The 18,242-nt window shown below is 45.0% G+C and overlaps 2 long non-coding RNA genes across 6 annotated transcripts in view; one reads left to right on the top strand and one right to left on the bottom strand.

Moving 5' to 3' along the window:
- The window catches only part of LOC148141980 (uncharacterized), a 40,008-nt gene that overhangs the window by 7,194 nt on the left and 14,572 nt on the right, over positions 1-18,242 (top strand). For 4 of the 5 annotated variants that reach the window (XR_015752267.1, XR_015752268.1, XR_015752266.1 and 1 more), the window contains exon 5: positions 801-887. This is a non-coding gene — a long non-coding RNA (uncharacterized LOC148141980). Of the gene's footprint in view, positions 1-800; positions 888-4,610; positions 4,716-18,242 lie in introns of all 5 variants that reach the window. The other variant, XR_015752270.1, reaches the window with a different exon arrangement.
- LOC148141981 (uncharacterized) overlaps positions 1-18,242 on the bottom strand; it is a 34,607-nt gene that overhangs the window by 11,648 nt on the left and 4,717 nt on the right. Inside the window, exon 2 of the long non-coding RNA XR_015752271.1 lies at positions 5,814-5,946. This is a non-coding gene — a long non-coding RNA (uncharacterized LOC148141981). The remainder of the gene's footprint in view (positions 1-5,813; positions 5,947-18,242) is intronic.

Here is an 18,242-nt window from a genome sequence, read left to right as displayed (position 1 = left end):
ACCTGCTGTGCTGTTCCAGCAATAAAGTTTCAGCTTTGATCTCCAGCGTCTGCAGACCTCACTTTCTGCCTCAGAGAGGGAGCAGAATATTCTTAAAGGGGAGAATAACCATTTTGAGGGGAGGCTGTTGATTATTGGTATCAGTGACATTGGAATAGAAGAGTTCACATTGTTGGATCATTCGAATCTCTGGTGGGGTAGAATTGACCTTCATCAGAAGGATGGATTGTACCTGCACTGAAAGGGAAGAGTTGCTAGTGCTATTCAGGAGGCATTAAACCAGTGAAGGAATGGAGGTAAACTCAAAGAGTGAGGAAAGAGCCAAGTCTGCGGCTGGTACAGTTCAGGCGTCAAACAGTCAAGGCAGGCAAGGGCAAGGCACAGAATGAGGTAGGACTGAGCAGTTACACTGCATTTATTTCAATGCAGGAGGCCCGATAGGTCGGGCAGAGGAGCTCAGGGTATGGTTTTGAACATGGCACTGGGATATTACAGCAATTACAGAGGCATGACTTAGGAATGGTTAGGACCAGCAGCTTAATGTTCCAAGGTATAGATGCTATAGCAAGGATAGAAAGGGGGCAACAGAGCAGGGGGGGGTGAAGTGGTTTTGATGAGGGATAACATTATGGCTGGGCTTCAGGAGGATATTCCTGGAAGTACATCCAGGCAAGTTGTGCAGGTGGAACTGAGAAATAAATAGTCAGCCGGGAATTGAGAAGCAAATTTACTAACGGATCACTTATCTGTAAGAATAGTATGATTGTATACAAGACTTGACCTTTTTAATTCATTCACAGGATGAGGGTGTCACTGGCTGGGCCTCAAGGGCAGTTAAGATTCAACCACGTTGCTGTGGGTCTGGAGTCACATGTAGGTCAGACCAGGTAAGGATGGCAGATTCCTTCCCTGAAGGATATTAGTGAATCTCATGGTTTTTTCTTTGCAACAATCAACAATGGATTCATGGTCTTTAATAGATTCTTACTTCCAAATTTTTATTGAATTCACATTCCACTGTCTGCTGTGACGGGATCCAAACTCTAGGCCCCAGAACGTTATCTGGGTGTCTGGATTATCCATCTAGTGATAGTATCACTAGACCATTGGGCAGGGTGAGTGACTGAGGTATCAGTGGGGCAGCACATCAGCACCAAATATCCCATGGTCTCTGTGGAACATAGAAAGGGCTGGGGAGGGAAATATATGCCTGGTGGTGGGGTCTGACTGTAGGTAGCGGAAATTGCAGAGGTTAATGCGCTGTATCTGGAGATTCGTAGGGTGGCAGGTGAGGACCGGTGGATTATATTCTTATTGTGGTTGGAGGGGTGGGGGGAAGGTGGAGGTACGGGAAGTGGAGGATATGCATTGGAGGGAATTTTTGATCACGTGAGAGGGAAATGCAGTCCTTGAAATAGGAATCCTTTCTGGGATGTCCTGGAGTGGAATTGCTTCTCCTGGAAGCAGATATGGCAGAGGCGGAGGAATTGGGAGTACAGGTTCATGTTTTTACAGGAATATACTCAAGGGAAATCAGATGAGCAAAAAGGGAACATGAAATATCTCTAGGAAATGGTTTAAGTAGAATCCAAAGCGATTCTACAAATATATCAAGGATAAAAGAAAAAACAGACAAAGAATACAACTTCTTAAAGATCAAGAAGGCCATCTGTGGAACAACAGGAGGTGGGAGAGATACTATGCTACTCTTTTCTGGAGAGTTTGGAGAACTTGATAGTTAACAACAGTGATAACTTGAAAAGTGTCCATGTTACAGAGGAGGTGGTACTGGATGTCTTAAATGGCATCAAGGTGGATAAATCCCTGGGTCCTGATCAGGTGTATCCCAGAAATTTGTGGAAAGCTAGGAAAGCAGTGCCCCTCCCTGAGGTATTTATATCATCGTTTGTGACAGGTGAGGTGCTGGAAGACAGGTGTTGTTATTTTAAAAAGGTGGTAAGGAAAGGCCAGGGAACAACAGAACAGGCAGCCTGAAGTCAGTGGTAGGCAAGTTATTGGAAGGGATTCTGAGGGATAGGATTTATATGTATTTGAAAAGACCAGGAAAGATTAAGGATAGTCAACATGACTTTGTGTGAGTAATTCTCTCTTTCTAACTTGATTGAGTTTATTTTGAAGATGTGACAAAGATGATTGATGAAGACAGACTGTGGACGTTGTCTATGTGGACACTGAACGATGTTCCACAAAGCAGACTGGTTAGCAAGGTTAGATAACATGGAATGTTGGGAGAACTAGCCATTTGAATACAAAACTGGCTTGAAGGTAGGAGGCAGAGGGTGGTGATGGAGGGTTGCTTTGCGGACTGGAGGCGTGTGAGCAGCAGTGTGCTGCAGGAATGGATATTCGGTCCTCAAATAAATGACTTGGATGTGAATATATGAGATATAGTCAGTGGGTTTACAGAAGACACCAAAATTGGAGGTGTCGTGGACAGCGAAGAAGGTTAGTTCAGAATACAACAGGATCTTGATCAGATGGGCCATTGGAGCAAAGAATGGCAGACGGAGTTCAATTTAGACAAATGCGAGGTGCTGCATTTTGGAAAGGCAAATCAGGGCAGGACTTATGCACTTAATGGTAAAGTCCTTCGGAGTGTTGCTGAACAAAGAGACCATGGAGTTCAGATTCATTGTTCGTTGCAAGTAGAGTCGCAGATAGGCGGACTAGTGAAGGTGGTGTTTGGTATGCTTATATTTATTGGTCGATGCATTGAATACAGAAGCTGGGACATCATATTGTGGCTGGACAGGAAATTGATTAAGCCATTTCAGGAATTCTGTTTTAAGTTCAAAATCCCCTGTTCTGGGAAGGATGTTCTGAATCTTGAAAGAGTTCAGACAAGATTGACAAAGACTTTGCCAGGGTTGGAGGATTTGGGCTACGGAGAGGCTGGTGGTAATTTCCCTGGAGAGTCAAAGATTGAGAGGTGACTTCATGTAGATTTGTAAAATCATGAGGGGCATGGATAAGGTGAACAGCCAGGGTCTTTCCCCCCCAGGTTAGGTGGTTCCAAAACAAGATCACATGGGCTTAAGTCAAGAGAGCAAAGATTTAAAAGGGATCTGAGAAGCAAAGTTTTCAAGCTGTGTGTGGTGTGTGTATTGGATGAGCTGCCAGATGAAGTAGTGGAGGCTGATACAATTACAACATTTGAAAGGCATCTGATTGGGTACATGAATAGGAAGGGTTTCGAGGGATACGGATCAATAGCTGGGAATAGGATTCCATTAGATTAGGATTCCTAGTTGGCATGGACAAATTGGACCAAAGGTCTGATTCTGTGCTGTACATCTCTATGACACGAATAAATGAAAATAAGATGTGTTCCTCTTTTGTGGAGAGCTAGCAGAAGCACAGATAATTGTCCTTGGAGCTGAGACGGTTAAGCAGTGAGTTTGACCAGTTGCAAATTTGTGTCTTGGATATTTAATTTGCAGAGAGAAGGGAATTGTGAACAATGCCACAATTTTAGTAACTATTTTCAGGTAATTGGCAAATAATATGTGAACATGTGAACATTATTTTATTCAGTAAAGTCTGAGCATCTGGAACTGTCTGATTGGCAGCTGGACACAGACTCAGCAGTTATTCATAAACAGATTTGGAATTTTACTTTTTAGGGGAAGATTTGGGGGGCTATGGGCAAATGGGAAGGGAATTGGGACAGATGTGCAGCATCTCCAGAGGGAGAGAGTACAGTCCCAATGGGCTGAATAGCCCCCAGCCCCTGTGCTCTGAGATACTGCCCCATTCACTGTGAATGATGAAGCTCATTCCAGGGCAGAGAGAGGGAGGATCCCACCACTCACCTCACAATGGGTCTCGTGTGATTGATGTCAGCGCAGGCCAATAGGGGGCAGAGGGCAGTACTAGAGGACCAGGTCATACCAGTTTGTCTTCCAACCAATCGGAGTGAATGAGGGCATCCTCAAGGCTGGAACTAAAGAAAGGCACATATCGCAGAGCTGGAGGACATGAGATAGGGAGCGTTCTGTGGCTGGTGAGGAATTATATAAATAAGGAAGAGTTGTGAGGCTGGATGAGGTGACAGTGATCAGGAGAGTTGAGGATGGAGGAATTTAGAGTTAGTGAGGATTAGAGTCATAATGTTATACAGCAAGGAAACAGGCCCTGTGGTGCAACCAGTCCATGCCAACCATAATTCCAAACTGAACTAAGTGTACGTGCCTCCGCTTGGTCCACATCCATCCAAATATTTCCTATTTATGTACTTATCTGAATGTATTTTAAATATTGTAATTGTATTCATTCCTCTGGAAATTCATTCCACACGTATGTTTTTTTTTAAAACCCTTATGTCTTTTCTCAAACCTTTCTCATTTCTTCTCAAAATGAATGCACCCAAGTTTTGAATCCCCCTCTCCCCCGGCTATTCACCTTATCTGCACTCTTTTTCTGATTTTATAAACCTCTAATAAGGTCACCCCTCAACCTCATGCACTGCAGTGGAAAACATTCCCAGCCTATCCAGCCTCTCCTTAGAACACAATCCCTCCATTCATGGCAACATGCTGGTAAATCTCTTCTGAACCTGCTCCCATTTAATAATATCCTTCCTATAAAAGCACAACCAGAACTGGACAGAGTATTCCAGAAAAGGCCTCTCCAACATCCTGTACATCCTCAACATAACGTTCCAACTCCTGTATTCAAAGGTCTGAACAATGACGGTAAGTGTGCTAAGCACCTTAACCACCCTGTCTACATGTGACACAAACTTCAAAGACGTGAAGCCCTCTGTCTCTTTGGTCCCATATCACTACTCAAGGTCCTACTTTTATTGAGTGTCAGTCCTACCCTGGTTTGTTTTATCAAGATGTAATATTTTGCATTTATTCCAATCCAAAACATTTTCAAGTATAAAGGCAGCAGGAGTATAATTAAGAGGGAAATCAGGAGATAAAAAGGGGACGTGAGATAGCTTTGGCGAATAGGGTTAAGGATAATCCAAAGGGCTTTTGTAAATACATTAAGAACAAAAGGCTAACTAGGAGAAAATAGAGATCAGCAAGGCAGTCTTTGTGTGGGGCTTCAGGCGATGGGCGAGATAGGGAAACAAGTACTTTGCATCAGTGTTTACTGTGAAGAAGTACATGGGAGATATAGAATGTGGTGAAATAAATGGTGATATCTTGAAAAATGTCCATATTACAGAGGAGGAGGAGGTGCTGGAAGGAGCTGGTGCAGGGGAAAATGATTCACATTTTTGCATCATTGTGATCTCCTCTGGAGTAGAGTTGACCTGCATAAGAAGGATGGATTGTACCTGATTTGGAAGGTGTCTAATATCTGGGCAGGGAGATTTGTTAATGCTACTCAGGAGGCATTAAACCAGTGAGGGAGTGGGTGTGATTGCAAATAGATAGTGAGAAAAGAGGTATGTCTGAGGCTGGTACAGTTCTGAGGTCAAATAGTCAAGGCAGGCAAGGGCAAAGCAGAGAATGAGGTCAGACTGAGCAGTTACACTGCATTTATTTCAATGCAAGAGGCCTGACAGGGAAGGCAGATGGGCTTAGGGTATGGTTTTGAACATGGCACTGGGATATCATGGGTATTACAGAAACGTGGCTCAGGGATGGATAGGATTGGCAGCTTAATGTTTCAGAGTATAGATGCTATAGGAAGAATAGAAACGGGGCCAAGAGAGGAGGGGGAGTAGTGTTTTTGATTAGGGATAGCATTATGTTTGTGCTTAGGGAGGATATTCATGGGAGTCCACCCAGTGAAGTTATTTGGGTGGAACTGGGAAATAAGAAAGAGATGATCACCTTATTGGGGTTGTCTGCGTGGATTTCATCCGGGTTCTCTGGTTTCCTCCCACAGTCCAAAGATGTGCAGGGTAGATTGGATTATCCAGGCTGAATTGCCCGTAGTGCTCAGGGATGTGTAGGTTGGGTGGCCCTGGAAAATGCAACGTTACAGGGGGAGGTTAGGAGACTCTGAGCGTCAGTATCGATGTGATGGGCCGAATGGTCTCATTCCACACTGTTGGGATTCTGGGATTCTCTGATAATTCTATTAGTTTTAAAATAGTTACAGAAAATAATAGACCAGATTGTCCAATTTAGAAACTTAACTTTTCAAGGGTCAATTTTGATGGCACAAGGCAAAAACCTTCATCTGACCCCTCAAACCTGCTCTGCCATTCAATAAGATCAGGGCTGATCTTTTCATGGCCTCAGCTCCACATTCCTGCTCTCACCATAACCCTTAATTCCTTTCTTGTTCACAAATCTACCTTTTGCCTTAAAGGCAAATAAAGTTGATAGCTCAGCTGCTTCACTCAGCAGGGAATTCCACAGATTCACAACCCTTTAACTGAAGAAGTTACTCCTGAACTCAGTCCTAAATCTGCTCCACCTTATTTTGACGCTGTGTTCTCTAGTTTCACCCATCCCTGGTGAAAATAAACTCCCTGCTTCTATCTTACTTACTCCCTTCATAATTTTGTTTTTTTTCCCCATCCAACCTCCCATTCTTCTAAATTACAATGAGTATAGAATCAGTTTTCTCAATCTCTCCACATACACCAACCCTCTCAACTCCAGGCCCAAACTAGTGACCCTCCTCTGCACCCCCTCCAGTGCTAGTACATCCTTGCTGAAGTAAGGAGATCAAACCTGTACCCAGTACTCCAGGTGTGGCCTGTACAGCTGCAGCATAACCATCCCTCTAGCAAGGAAGCACAATATTCCGTTCACTGCCTTAATTACCTGCTGCACCTGCAAACCAATTCCTGTGATTCATGCACAAGGACACCCAGCTCCCTCTGCACAGCAGCATGCTGCAAGTTTTCACCATTTTATCATCCAGTTTGCTGTTAGTTCGACCAAAATGGATGACCCCACATTTCCCAACATTGTCCTCCATCTGCCAGATCCTTACCCACTCGCGTAACCTATCTGTATCCCTGTGCAGACTTACGGTGGCCTCTGCACACATTGCTCTACCTCATCTTTGTATCAAATGTGAACTCTGACACCGTACACTTGGTCCTCAACTCCAAAACATTTGTGTAAATTGTAAACAGTTGTAGTGCCAGCACTAATCCAAACGCCCATTTATCCCCATTCTTTACTTTTTGTTGGTTAACCCATCCTGTATCCATGCTAATACATTACCCATAACGCCGTGCAGCCTTTATTTTATACAGCAGCCTTTCATGTGGCAACTTGTCGATTACTTTCTGGAAATTCAGATACACCACATCCACTGGGTCCCCCTTGTCCAACGCATTTGTGATGTCCTCAAATAGTTCAAGTAAATCCATTAAACATGAGCTGCCTTTCATGAATACATGCTGTGTCTGCTCAATGGGATAGTTTCTACCCAGATAACTCGCTACTACTTCCTTGAGAGGTTCAAGCATTTTCTCCACTACAGAAGTTAAACTAATGGGTGTTTTTTTTTAAAAATAGTGGCATCACATTTGCAGCTTTCCAATCTGTCAGATACGTCCCAGAGTCCAGCAAATTTTCGCGAATTATCATGAACACATTTGCTATTTTCCCGGCCATCTCTTTTCGCCCCTGGGATGCATTCCATCACGGCCAGGCACCCCTTTTACCTTTAGGCTGTTACCTTTCCCAACACTTCCTCTTTACTGAGAATGATTGGTTCTCTGTCCACATCTGCCATTGCCTCCATAGGCCTGTAAAAATGAGACAATGAGAGTACACAGACAGTATATTCCTGTTAAGGGCAAGGCTGGGAGGCGTAGAGAATGCTGCCTGTCGAGAGTCATTGAGGCTCTGGTCAAGAAAATGAAGGAGGGATATGGCAGGTACAGACAGCTGGGTTTGAGTGGATCCCTGGAGGAGTATAGAGACAGTAGGAGAATACTTGAGGGAAACCAGGAGGGCAAAAAGGGGACACGCGATGGCTTTGGGAAATAGGTTTAAGGAGAATCCAAATAGATTCTAGAAATACACTAAGGACAAAGAGTGACCAGGCAGAGAATAGGGACCCTCAAAGACCAACAAGACTGACTATGGAACCGCAGGAGGTTGGAAAGAAAGATTCTATATGAATATTACACATTGGTTTTTACTGAAAAACGATATGGAAGCTAGAGAATTTGCACAAATAAATAGTGATAACTTGGCAAGTGTCCATGTTACAGAGGAGGATACCCTGAATGTCTTAAAATGGATACAGGTGGATAAATCCCTGGGACCTGATCAGATGTATCCCAGAAATTTGTGGGAAGCTAGGGAAGTGATTGTTGGGCCCCTCCCTGAGATATTTGTGTCATCAATAACCACAGGTGAGGTGCTGGAAGATGTGTGCCATTATTTGAGAAAGGTGGTAAGGAAAAGCCAGGGAACTATAGACCGGTGAGCCTGAAGTCAGTGGCAGGCAAGTTGTTGGAAGGGATTCTAAGGGACAGGATTTGCATGTAATTGGAAAGGCAAATAATTGGGGAGAATCAGCATGGCTTTGTGCATGGACATCGTTAACTCGGACAATAGCCCCTTTTTCCCAGGTTCTGTGGGTTCATAACTAGAGGACACAGGCTTAAGATGAGAGGGAAAAGATTTAAAAGGGATCATTTTTCTCAATGAACAGAGTTATCAGAATCTGGAACATTCCACCTGAAAAGGTGCTAGGATTTGAGTCCATAAGGAGTTTACAGGTTAACATTATGAATTGGGTGATTGGGACTAAATCTGACAGTTCCTACAAAGAAATGGAGTGCAATTTGGATCAATCTGTGCTCCCTCTCAGACCAAAAAAGACCCTGAGCTCCCGGTTGCCTGCCACTTTAACACACGCTCGTGTTCCCTGGCCAACATCTGTCTTATGCTTAGGTGCAGTGTTCCAGTGAAGCTTGATGCAAGCTGGAACATACCAAATGGACCATATTTCAAGGACTGCAATTTCCCCTCTCATGTGGTCAACCCCAATGCCCTCCAGTGTATCTCCTCCACTTCCGACACCACTGCTCTTGAACCCCACCCCTCCAACCCTTAACTCACACACATTGTTATCACATTGCCTGCCATTACACACTACCCACGATTAACCACTAATTGTCTCAGTTAACAGCTATTCCCCACCTACATCACTCCACGATTGGAGCTGCCAAGGACACAAACCTCTAGAATATCCTCCCTAACCCCCTCTGTCCTCCATTAAGATTGTTGGGCCTCTCCTGAGGTATTTGTATCATTGATAGCGACAGGTGAGGTGCCATTATTTTTAAAAAGGTGGGAAGGAGAAGCCATGGAACAAGAGAACAGTGAGCCTGAAGTCAGTGGCAGGCAAGTTGTTGGAAGGGATTCTAAAGGACAGGATATACGTCTATTTGGAAATGATTAGGGAGAGTTAAAGTGGCTTTGTTTGTGCAAAATCGTGTCTCACTAATTTGAGTGTGTTTTTTTCTTGAAGGTGTGAGAAAGATGATTGATGAAGGCAGCCTGTGAACGTTGTCTCCATGGGAATTGAACAAGGTTCCACAAAGCAGACTGGTTAGCAAGGTTAGATAACATGGAATGCTGGGAGAACGAGCCATTTAGATACAAAACTGGCTTGAAGGTAGGACACAGAGAGTGGTGATGTAGGGTTGTTTTGTGGACTGGAGGCCTGTGAGCAGCAGTGTGCTGCAGCAATGGATATTGGGGCCTTCAATAAATGACTTGGATGTGAATATATGAGATATAGTCAGAAGGCACTAAAATTGGTGGGCAGTGTAGAAAGTTAGTTCAGAATACAACAGATCTTGTTCAGATGGGCCATTGGAACGAAAAATGGCAGACTGAGTTCAATTTAGATAAATGTGAGCTATTGTATTTTGGAAAGGCAAATCAGGGCAGGACTTCTACACTTAATGGTAAAGTCCTTCGCAGTGTTGCTGAACAAAGAGACCATGGAGTTCAGATTCATTGTTCGTTGAAAGTAGAGTCGCAGATAGGCAGACTAGTGAAGGTGGTGTTTGGTATGCTTATATTTATTGGTCGATGCATTGAATACAGAAGCTGGGACATCATATTGTGGCTGGACAGGACATTGATTAAGCCATTTCAGGAATTCTGTTTTACATTCAAAATCCCCTGTTCTGGGAAGGATGTTCTGAATCTTGAAAGAGTTCAGACCAAGATTGACAAAGACTTTGCCAGGGTTGGAGGATTTGGGCTACAGGGAGAGGCTGGGGGTAATTTCCCTGGAGAGTCAAAGACAGAGGTGACTTTATGGAGATTTATAAATCATGAGGGGCATGGATACGGTGAACAGCCAGGGTCTCCCCCCCCCCCCCCCCGCCCCCCCAGGTGAGGTGGGTCCAAAACAAGATCACATGGGCTTAAGTTGCTAGGGCAAAGATTTAAAAGGGATCTAAGGGGCAACGTTTTCAAGCTGAGTGTGGTGTGTGTGTGGAATGAGCTGCCAGATGAAGTAGTGGAGGCTGATACAATTACAACATTTGAAAGGCATCCATGAATGGGATGGGTTTTGAGGGATAGGGCCCAATAGCTGGCAAATGGGACTCCAGTAGTTTAGGATTCCGAGTCGGCATGAACGAATTGGACCGAAGGTCTGTTTCTGTGCTGTCCATCTCTATGACACTAATAAATTAAGATGCGTTCCTCTTTTGTGGAGAGCTAGCAGAAGCACAGATAATTGTCCTTGGAGCTGAGACGGTTAAGCAGTGATTTGGACCAGGTGCAGATTTGTTTCCAAACAATTAATTTGCAGAGAGAGAGGAATTGTTAGCACGATCACAATTTTTTGTAACTACTTTCAGGTAACTGGCAAATAATGCAGAGTGAAAATGGGAACATTATTTCATTCAGTAAGTTCTGCGCACCTGGAATAGGCTGAACGGCAGCTGGACACAGATTCAGCAGGTGTTCTCAAACAGATTTATAATTTTACTTTTTAAGGAAGGACTTAGTGGGCTTTGGGCAAGTGAGAGGGGAGTTGGGACAGATTTGCAGCATCTCCAGAGGGAGAGAGTACAGTCCCATTGGGCTGAATAGCCCCCAGCCCCATTCACTGTGAATGATGAAGCTCATCACAGGGCAGAGAGAGAGAGGATCCCACCACTTACCTCACAATGGGGCCCAGCTGATTGATCTCAAACAAGTACACTGTTTCGGAAAGCGTCGGAGGTCACCCTCTCAGGGGCATATCGCACTGACAAGCAAGGTACTGGTACAGAGACTGGCTCCAATGTAATGTGAGGTATATGAGGTTCCTGGTGATCGATGGTGATAGGAGATTCTCTGGTATAGGGCACAGACTGCCGTTTCTGCAGCTGACAGTGAGACATCAGAATGGGGGGTACCTCCCTGGTGCCAGGGACAAGGATGTCTCGGAGAGGGAGCAGAGTATTCTCAAAAGGGAGTATGATCAGTGGGAGCTCATTATACATTAGTACCAATGACATCGGAAGAGGAAAGGATGAGGTTCTGACGAGAGAATATAGCAAATTATCCTGGAGGATAAAAAGTAGGTCTTCGTGGGTAGTAATATCTGGATTACTCTTTGTGCCGCATGCGACTCAGGAGGCATTAAACCAGTGAGGGAGTGGGGGGTAAACCTAAAGAGATAGTGAGAGAAGAGGTATGTCTGAGCCTGGTACAGTTGAGAAGTTAGACAGTCAAGGCAGGCAAGGGCAAGGCACAGAACGAGGTGGGACAGAGCAGTTTCACTGCATTTATTTCAGTGCAAGAGGCCCGTCAGGGAAGGCAGATGAGCTGAGGATATGGTTTTGAACATGGGACTGGGATATCATGGATATTACAGAAACGTGGCTCAGTGATGGATAGGACTGGCAGCTTAATGTTGTAGGGTGCAATGGAAAGGATAGAAAGGGGGACGAGAGGAGGCAGAATGGCGTTTTGGATTAGGGATACCTTTATGGTTGTGCTCAGGAAGGATATTGGGAATATTTCCAGTGAAGTTACTTGGATAGAATTGGGAAATAAGAAAGGGATGATCACCTTGTTGTGGTTGTCTGCTTGGGTTTCGTCTGGTTGCTCTGGTTTCCTCCCACAGTCCAAAGATGTGTAGGATGGGTGGGTTATCCAGGCTGAATTGCCCATAGTGTTCAGGGATGTGCTGGCCAGGTGGATTGCTCATTGGAATTGCAACATTATAGCGGTAGGGTAGAAGGCTCTGATGTTCAGTGTGGATGTGATGGGCTGAATGGCCCGCTTCCACGCTATCTGGATTCTCTGATAATTCTACTAGCTTTAAAATAGTTACAGAAAATAATAGACCAGATCTAATAGGTAGCCTTCTAAATTGGACAATTTCGATGGCACAAGGTAAGAACTTGCAAAATTTGTTTGCGGGAGGTTTTTTCCAGGGAAAGGGATGGCTGGACAAAAGAGTAACCAGGCAGAGAATAGCAACCCTCAAAAATCAGTAAGGCTGTCTATGGAACCGCAGGCGGTGGGAGAGATTCTGTAAGTATTTCACATCAGTTTTTACTGAAAAATGATATGGAAGCTAGAGAGTTTGGAGAAATAAATAGTGATAATTTGGCAATTGTTCATATTACAGTGGAGGAGCTACTGGATGTCTTAAAAAGCAGAAAGGTGGATAAATCCCAGGAATCTGAGCAGGTGTATCCCAGAACTTTGTGGGAAGCCAGGGAAGTGATTGCTGGGCCCCTCGCTGAGATATTTGTATCATCGATTGCCACAGACAAGGTGCTGGAAGATGGGTGCCATTATTTGAGAAAGTTAAAAATCACACACCAGGTTATAGTCAAACAGGTTTATTTGGAAGTGTGCTTCCAATTAAACCGTTTGGGCTATAACCTGGTGTTGTGTGATTTCTAACTTTGTACATCCCAGTCCAACACTGGCATCTCCAAATCATTATTTGAGAAAGGTAGTAAGGAAAAGCCAGGAAACTATAGACCGGTGAGCCTGAAGTCAGTGGCAGGCAAGTTGTTGGAAGGGATTATCAGGGACAGGATTTACATGTCATTGGAAAGGCAAGAAAAGATTAGGGATAGTCAGCATGGCTTTGTGCATGGAAGTCATTAACTTGGACTTGAGAAAGACACAAGGTTCCACATAACAGACTGGTTAGCAAGTTCAACACCATAGAATACAGGCGGAACTAGCTATTTGGATACAAAATTGTTTGGAAGATCAAAGAGTCATAGATGTACAACACAGAAGCAGAGACCCTTCGGTCCAACCAGTACATGCTGACCAGATATCCCAACGCAATGTAGTCCCACCTGCCTGCACCCGGCCCATATCCTTCCTATTCATATACCCATCAAGATGCCTTATAAATGTTGCATTCGTCCAACCTCCACCACTTCCTCTGGCAACTCATTCCATACACGTACCACCCTCTGTGAAAACGTTGCCCCACAAGTCTCTTTAAAGTCTTTCCCCTCTCACCCTAAACCTATGCCCTCTAGTGTTGGGATCCACCACCCCAAGGAAGAGACTTTGTCTATTTATCCTATCCATGCCCCTCATGATTTTATATACCTCTATAAGCTCACCTCTCAGCTTCCGACGCTCCAGGGAAAATAGCCCCAGTCTATTCAAAATCTATTCAACCCCCAGCTGAGCGCAAATCCTCCAATCCTGGTAACTTTCTTGTAAATCTTTTCTGAACCCTTTCAAGTTTCACAACATCCTTCCGATAGGAAGGAGACCAGATTTGTACGCAATATTCCAATAGTGGCCTCACCAATGCCCTGTACAGCCACAACATGACCTCCCAACTCCTGTACTGAATGTTCTAACCATATGCCGCCTTCACTATCCTATCTACCTGTGGCTACACTTTCAAGGAGCTATGAACCCGCACTCCAAGGTCTCTTTGTTCAGTAACACTCCTCAGGACCTTACCATTAAGTGTATAAGTCCTGCTAAGATTTGATTTCCCCAAATGCCACTCCTCAGCCCATTCACTCATCTGATCAAGATCCCGTTGTACTCTGAGGTAATTGTTTTCACTGTCCACTACACCTCCAACTTTGGTATCATCTCACTAACTATGCCTGCTATGTTCACATCCAAGTCATTCATATAAATGACGAAAAGTAGTGGATCCAGCACCGACCCTTGTGGCACTCCACTGGTCACAGGCCTCCAGTCTGAAAAACAACCCTCCACCACCACCCTCTGTCTTCTGCCTTTGAGCCAGTTCTGGATCCCAATTGGCTAGTTCTCCCTGTATTCCATGAGCTCTAACCTTGCTGAGCAGTCAGTGTCTTGGTGGAGGGTGCTTTTAGGACTGGAAGCCTGTGGTGAGCAAAATGCTGTCAGGCTGGGTGCTGGGTCCACTGCTTTTTGTCATTTATATCAATGATTTCCATGTGAATATAGGAGCTATTGTTAGTAGGTTTACAGTAGACACCAAAATTTGAGGTGCAGTGGACAGTAAAGTTACTTCAGAGTACAATGAGACTCCGATCAAATGGGCTGAGGAGTGGCAGATGAAGTTTAATTTTGATAAATGTGAGGTTATGCATTTTGGAAAAGCAAATCAGGGCTGGACTTCTACACTTAATGGGAAGGTCCTGGGCAGTGTTGCTGAACTAAGAGATCTTGGAGTGCAGGTTCACAGTTCCTTGAAAGTGGAATCATAGATAGGCAGGGTAGTGAAGAAGGTGTTTAGTATTCTTGCCTTTATCGGTCAGTGCATTGAGTACAGGAGTTGTGACGTCATTTTGCGGCTGTACAGGACATTGATTCAGTCACTTCTGGAATTCTGCTTTCAGTCCTGGTCTCCCCACTATCGGAATGATATTGTGAAACTTGAAAGGATTCAGAAAAGACGTGCAAAGATGTTTCCAGGGTTGAGGGATTGAGCTAAAGGGAGAGGCTGAATAGGCTGAGGCTGTTTTCACTGGAGAATCGGATGCTGAGGGGTGACCATAGAGGTTGATAAAATCGTTAGGGGCATGGATAACGTAAACAGCTCGGGTCTTATTCCTGTTTAGGTGAGTCCAAAACTAGAAAGCACAGGCGTGAGGGAAAAGATTGAAAAGGGATATTAGGGGCAAAGTTTCAAGCTGAACATGATACGTGTATGGAATAAGCTGCCAGAGAAAGTGTGGAGGCTGGTATAGTTACAACATTTAAAACGCATCTCATTGGATATGTGATTGGGAAAGGTTTAGAAGGCTATGGGCCAAGTGCTGACATATGGGACGAGATTAATTTAGGATATCTGGTTGGCATGGACAATTTGGACAAAAGGGTTTGTTTCTGTGTTGTACATCTCTACGACACTAATAAATTAAAATTAAGATGGGTTTCTCTTTTATGGAGAGTTAGCAGAAGGTCAGACAATTCTCCTTGGAGCTGAGAAGGTTAAGCAGTGATTTCGACCAGGAGTTGATTTGTTTCCAGGATATTTCATTTATAGAGAGACAGAGTGAGAAATTTTTAACGTCACAATTTTTAGTAACTACTTTCAGGTAACTGGCAAATAATGCAGGTTAACAATGTGAAGATTATTTTACTCACTAAGTTCTGAGCATCTGGAACAGTTTGAAAGACAGCTGAATGCAGATTCAGTAGCTATTGTCAAAACAAATTTGAAATTTAACTTTTTAAGGAAGGATTTGGAAGGCTATGTCCAAATGGGAGGTGAGTTGGAACTGACTGGCACTATCTCCAGAGGGAGAGAGTACAGCCCCAATGGGCTGAATAGCTCCCAGCCCCTGTGCTCTGTGATACTGCCTCATTCACTGTGAATGATGAAGCTCATCACAGGGCAGAGCCGTAGAGGTGTACAGCATGAAAATAAACCCTTTGGTTAAACTGGTCCATGCTGACCAGATATCCCAACCTAATCTAAGTTCCATTTGCCAACACTTGGCACATACACCCTTCCTATTCATATACCCATCCAGATGCCAAATGGTATAATTGTACCAACATCCTCCACTTCCCGACAGAAGATTCCATACACGCACCAACCTCGGTGGGAAACAAAATTGCCCCTCTGATCCATTTTAAATTCTTCCCCTCTCATCTTAAACCTATGCCCTCTCATTCTGGACTCCCCGACCCCAGGGAAGCGACCTTGTCTATTTATCCTACCCATGCCCCTCCTGATTTTATAAACCTCTGTGAGGTCACCCCTCAGCCTCTGATGCACCTGGGAGGATCCCACCACTCAGGTCACAATGGGGCCTGGCTGACTGACACAGCTTCAGACCAATAGGAGAGTTGGCGTGATCCTCCAGCCAATGGGAGTGAATGAGGGGTGAGTCCAGCAGGCCAACACATGACCATCAGCTTTGCAGGCGCAGTGTCACTGTGAGGGAGGACTCTGAGTGTGAAGGGAGTGGGAGAGAATGCAGAGACTGGGAGAGAGATGGAGTTAGTGTGGACTGGGAGGGTTGATAAACACTGTTTCAGTCTGCTGGACCTGAATTAGATACTCCGGGTAAATTGAAAGAACTGTGGATGCTGTAAATCACGCATAACAACTGAAAGTACTGGAAAAGCTCAGCAGATCTGGCAGCATCTGTGAAGTGAAATCGGTTCGCAATTTGGATTCGGTGACACATCCTCAGGAACTGATGCTACTGAGAAAAAATGTTGTTTTTTATGCAGAAAGTAGGGGTTAAGGAGTAAATGATAGGGGGGGAATAGAGTCCAAAGAGAGAGATAAGAACAATTGGACAAAAAGAGTGGATAATGATCTGAGGGGGAGGGTGAATAGCTGTTTATGGGGACTGTTAGTGGCTAACCATAGGTAGTGTGTAATGCCAGGCTATGTAATAACAAGGCCTGGTGTGTGGGGTAAGGGGCAAAGACACTAGGACGTGGGAGAGTTCAGGACCTAAAATTATTGAATTTGATGTTGAAGCCAGAGGATTGTAGGGTCCCCGACTGGGAGATGAGGTGTTGTTCTTCCAGCTTGTGGTGCTGGAAAAGCACAGCAGGTCAGGCAGCATCCAAGGAGCAGGAGAATTGACATATTGGGCATGTAAGCACTTCATCAGAAATGTGGGAGGTGGGAGAAGAGGGCTGAGAGATGAATAGGGAGGGGTGATTGGGGTTGGGGGGGAAGGGGGCTACGAAGAGACTAGGTAGATGTAGATGGGGTAGTGGTGAGAGGGTGGAATGGATAATTGGGAAGGAAGATGGACAGGTGGGACAGTTCAGGAGGCCAGTGCCGAGTTGGAGGGTTGAATCTGTGATAAGGTGGGGGAGAGGAGATGAGGAAACCTTGATGCCGTGTGGTTGAAAGGTTCCAAGGTGGAAGATGAGGTGTTCTTCCTCCAGGCGTCGGGTGGCTCGGATTTGGGGGTGGAGGACACCCAAGACTTGCATGTCCTTGGCAGCGTGGGGGCGGAGGGGATGTAGCTGAAGTGGTCGGCCACAAGGTGGTGGGGTTGGTTGATGCATGTGTCCCAGAAATATTCCCTGAAATATTCCACACGTTGGCGTCCTGACTCCCCAGTGTAGAGGAGACCACGTTGAGAGCAAAAGACACAATAGTTGAGGTGTTTGGGTAGGCAGGGAATTCTCTGCTGAATGTGGGAGGATCCTTTGGTGCCTTGGATGGAGATGAGGGGGAGGCGTGGGCACAGGTTTTACACGTCTTGCAGTGGCAAGCGAAGGTGCTGGGAGTGGAGGATGGGTTGGTGGGGAGCGTGGATCTAACGAGGAAGTCACAGAGGGAATGGTCTCTGTGGAATGCTGTAAGGGGAGGGGAGGGAAACATATCTCTAGTGGGGTCTGATTGTAGGTGATGGAAATGGCAGAGGATGATGTGTTGTATCTGGGTGGAAGGTGAGGAGTGGGGGGATCCCATCCTTGTTGGGGTTGGAAGCGTGGGGTTCAAGGGCAGTGGTGTGGGAAGGGGAGGAGATACACTGGAGGGCATTGTTGACCACATGGGAGGGGAAATTGCAGTCCTTGAAATAGGAGACCATTTGGTATGTTCTGGAGTGTTCTGCCAGCTTGTATCAAGCTTCACTGGAACACTGCAGTAAGCATGAGACAGAGATGTTAGACAGGAAACAGGCTTGTGTGTTAAAGTGACAGGCAACTTGAAGCTCCGGGACCTTTTTGCAGCCACAATGTAACTCATCAGTCACCATTTCCACCACCACCACTCAGATGCTACCAGGTTCCTGTCTCCTCCACTAACAGCTTTCCACCCTCCCACCAGATCGTTATTCACTCCTTTGTCTTTACAAATGTCCCTGTCTCTCTTTGCATTCTGTCCCCACCTATTATTTCCTCTTTAAC

Source organism: Chiloscyllium plagiosum, unplaced genomic scaffold (assembly GCF_037043375.1).
Source record: "Chiloscyllium plagiosum isolate Xiang-an unplaced genomic scaffold, Cpla_swu_hap1 HiC_scaffold_31, whole genome shotgun sequence".
Lineage (NCBI taxonomy): Eukaryota > Metazoa > Chordata > Chondrichthyes > Orectolobiformes > Hemiscylliidae > Chiloscyllium > Chiloscyllium plagiosum.
The sequence above is the reverse complement of the archived record's forward strand: the minus strand, read 5'-3'. Positions and strand labels throughout refer to the sequence as shown.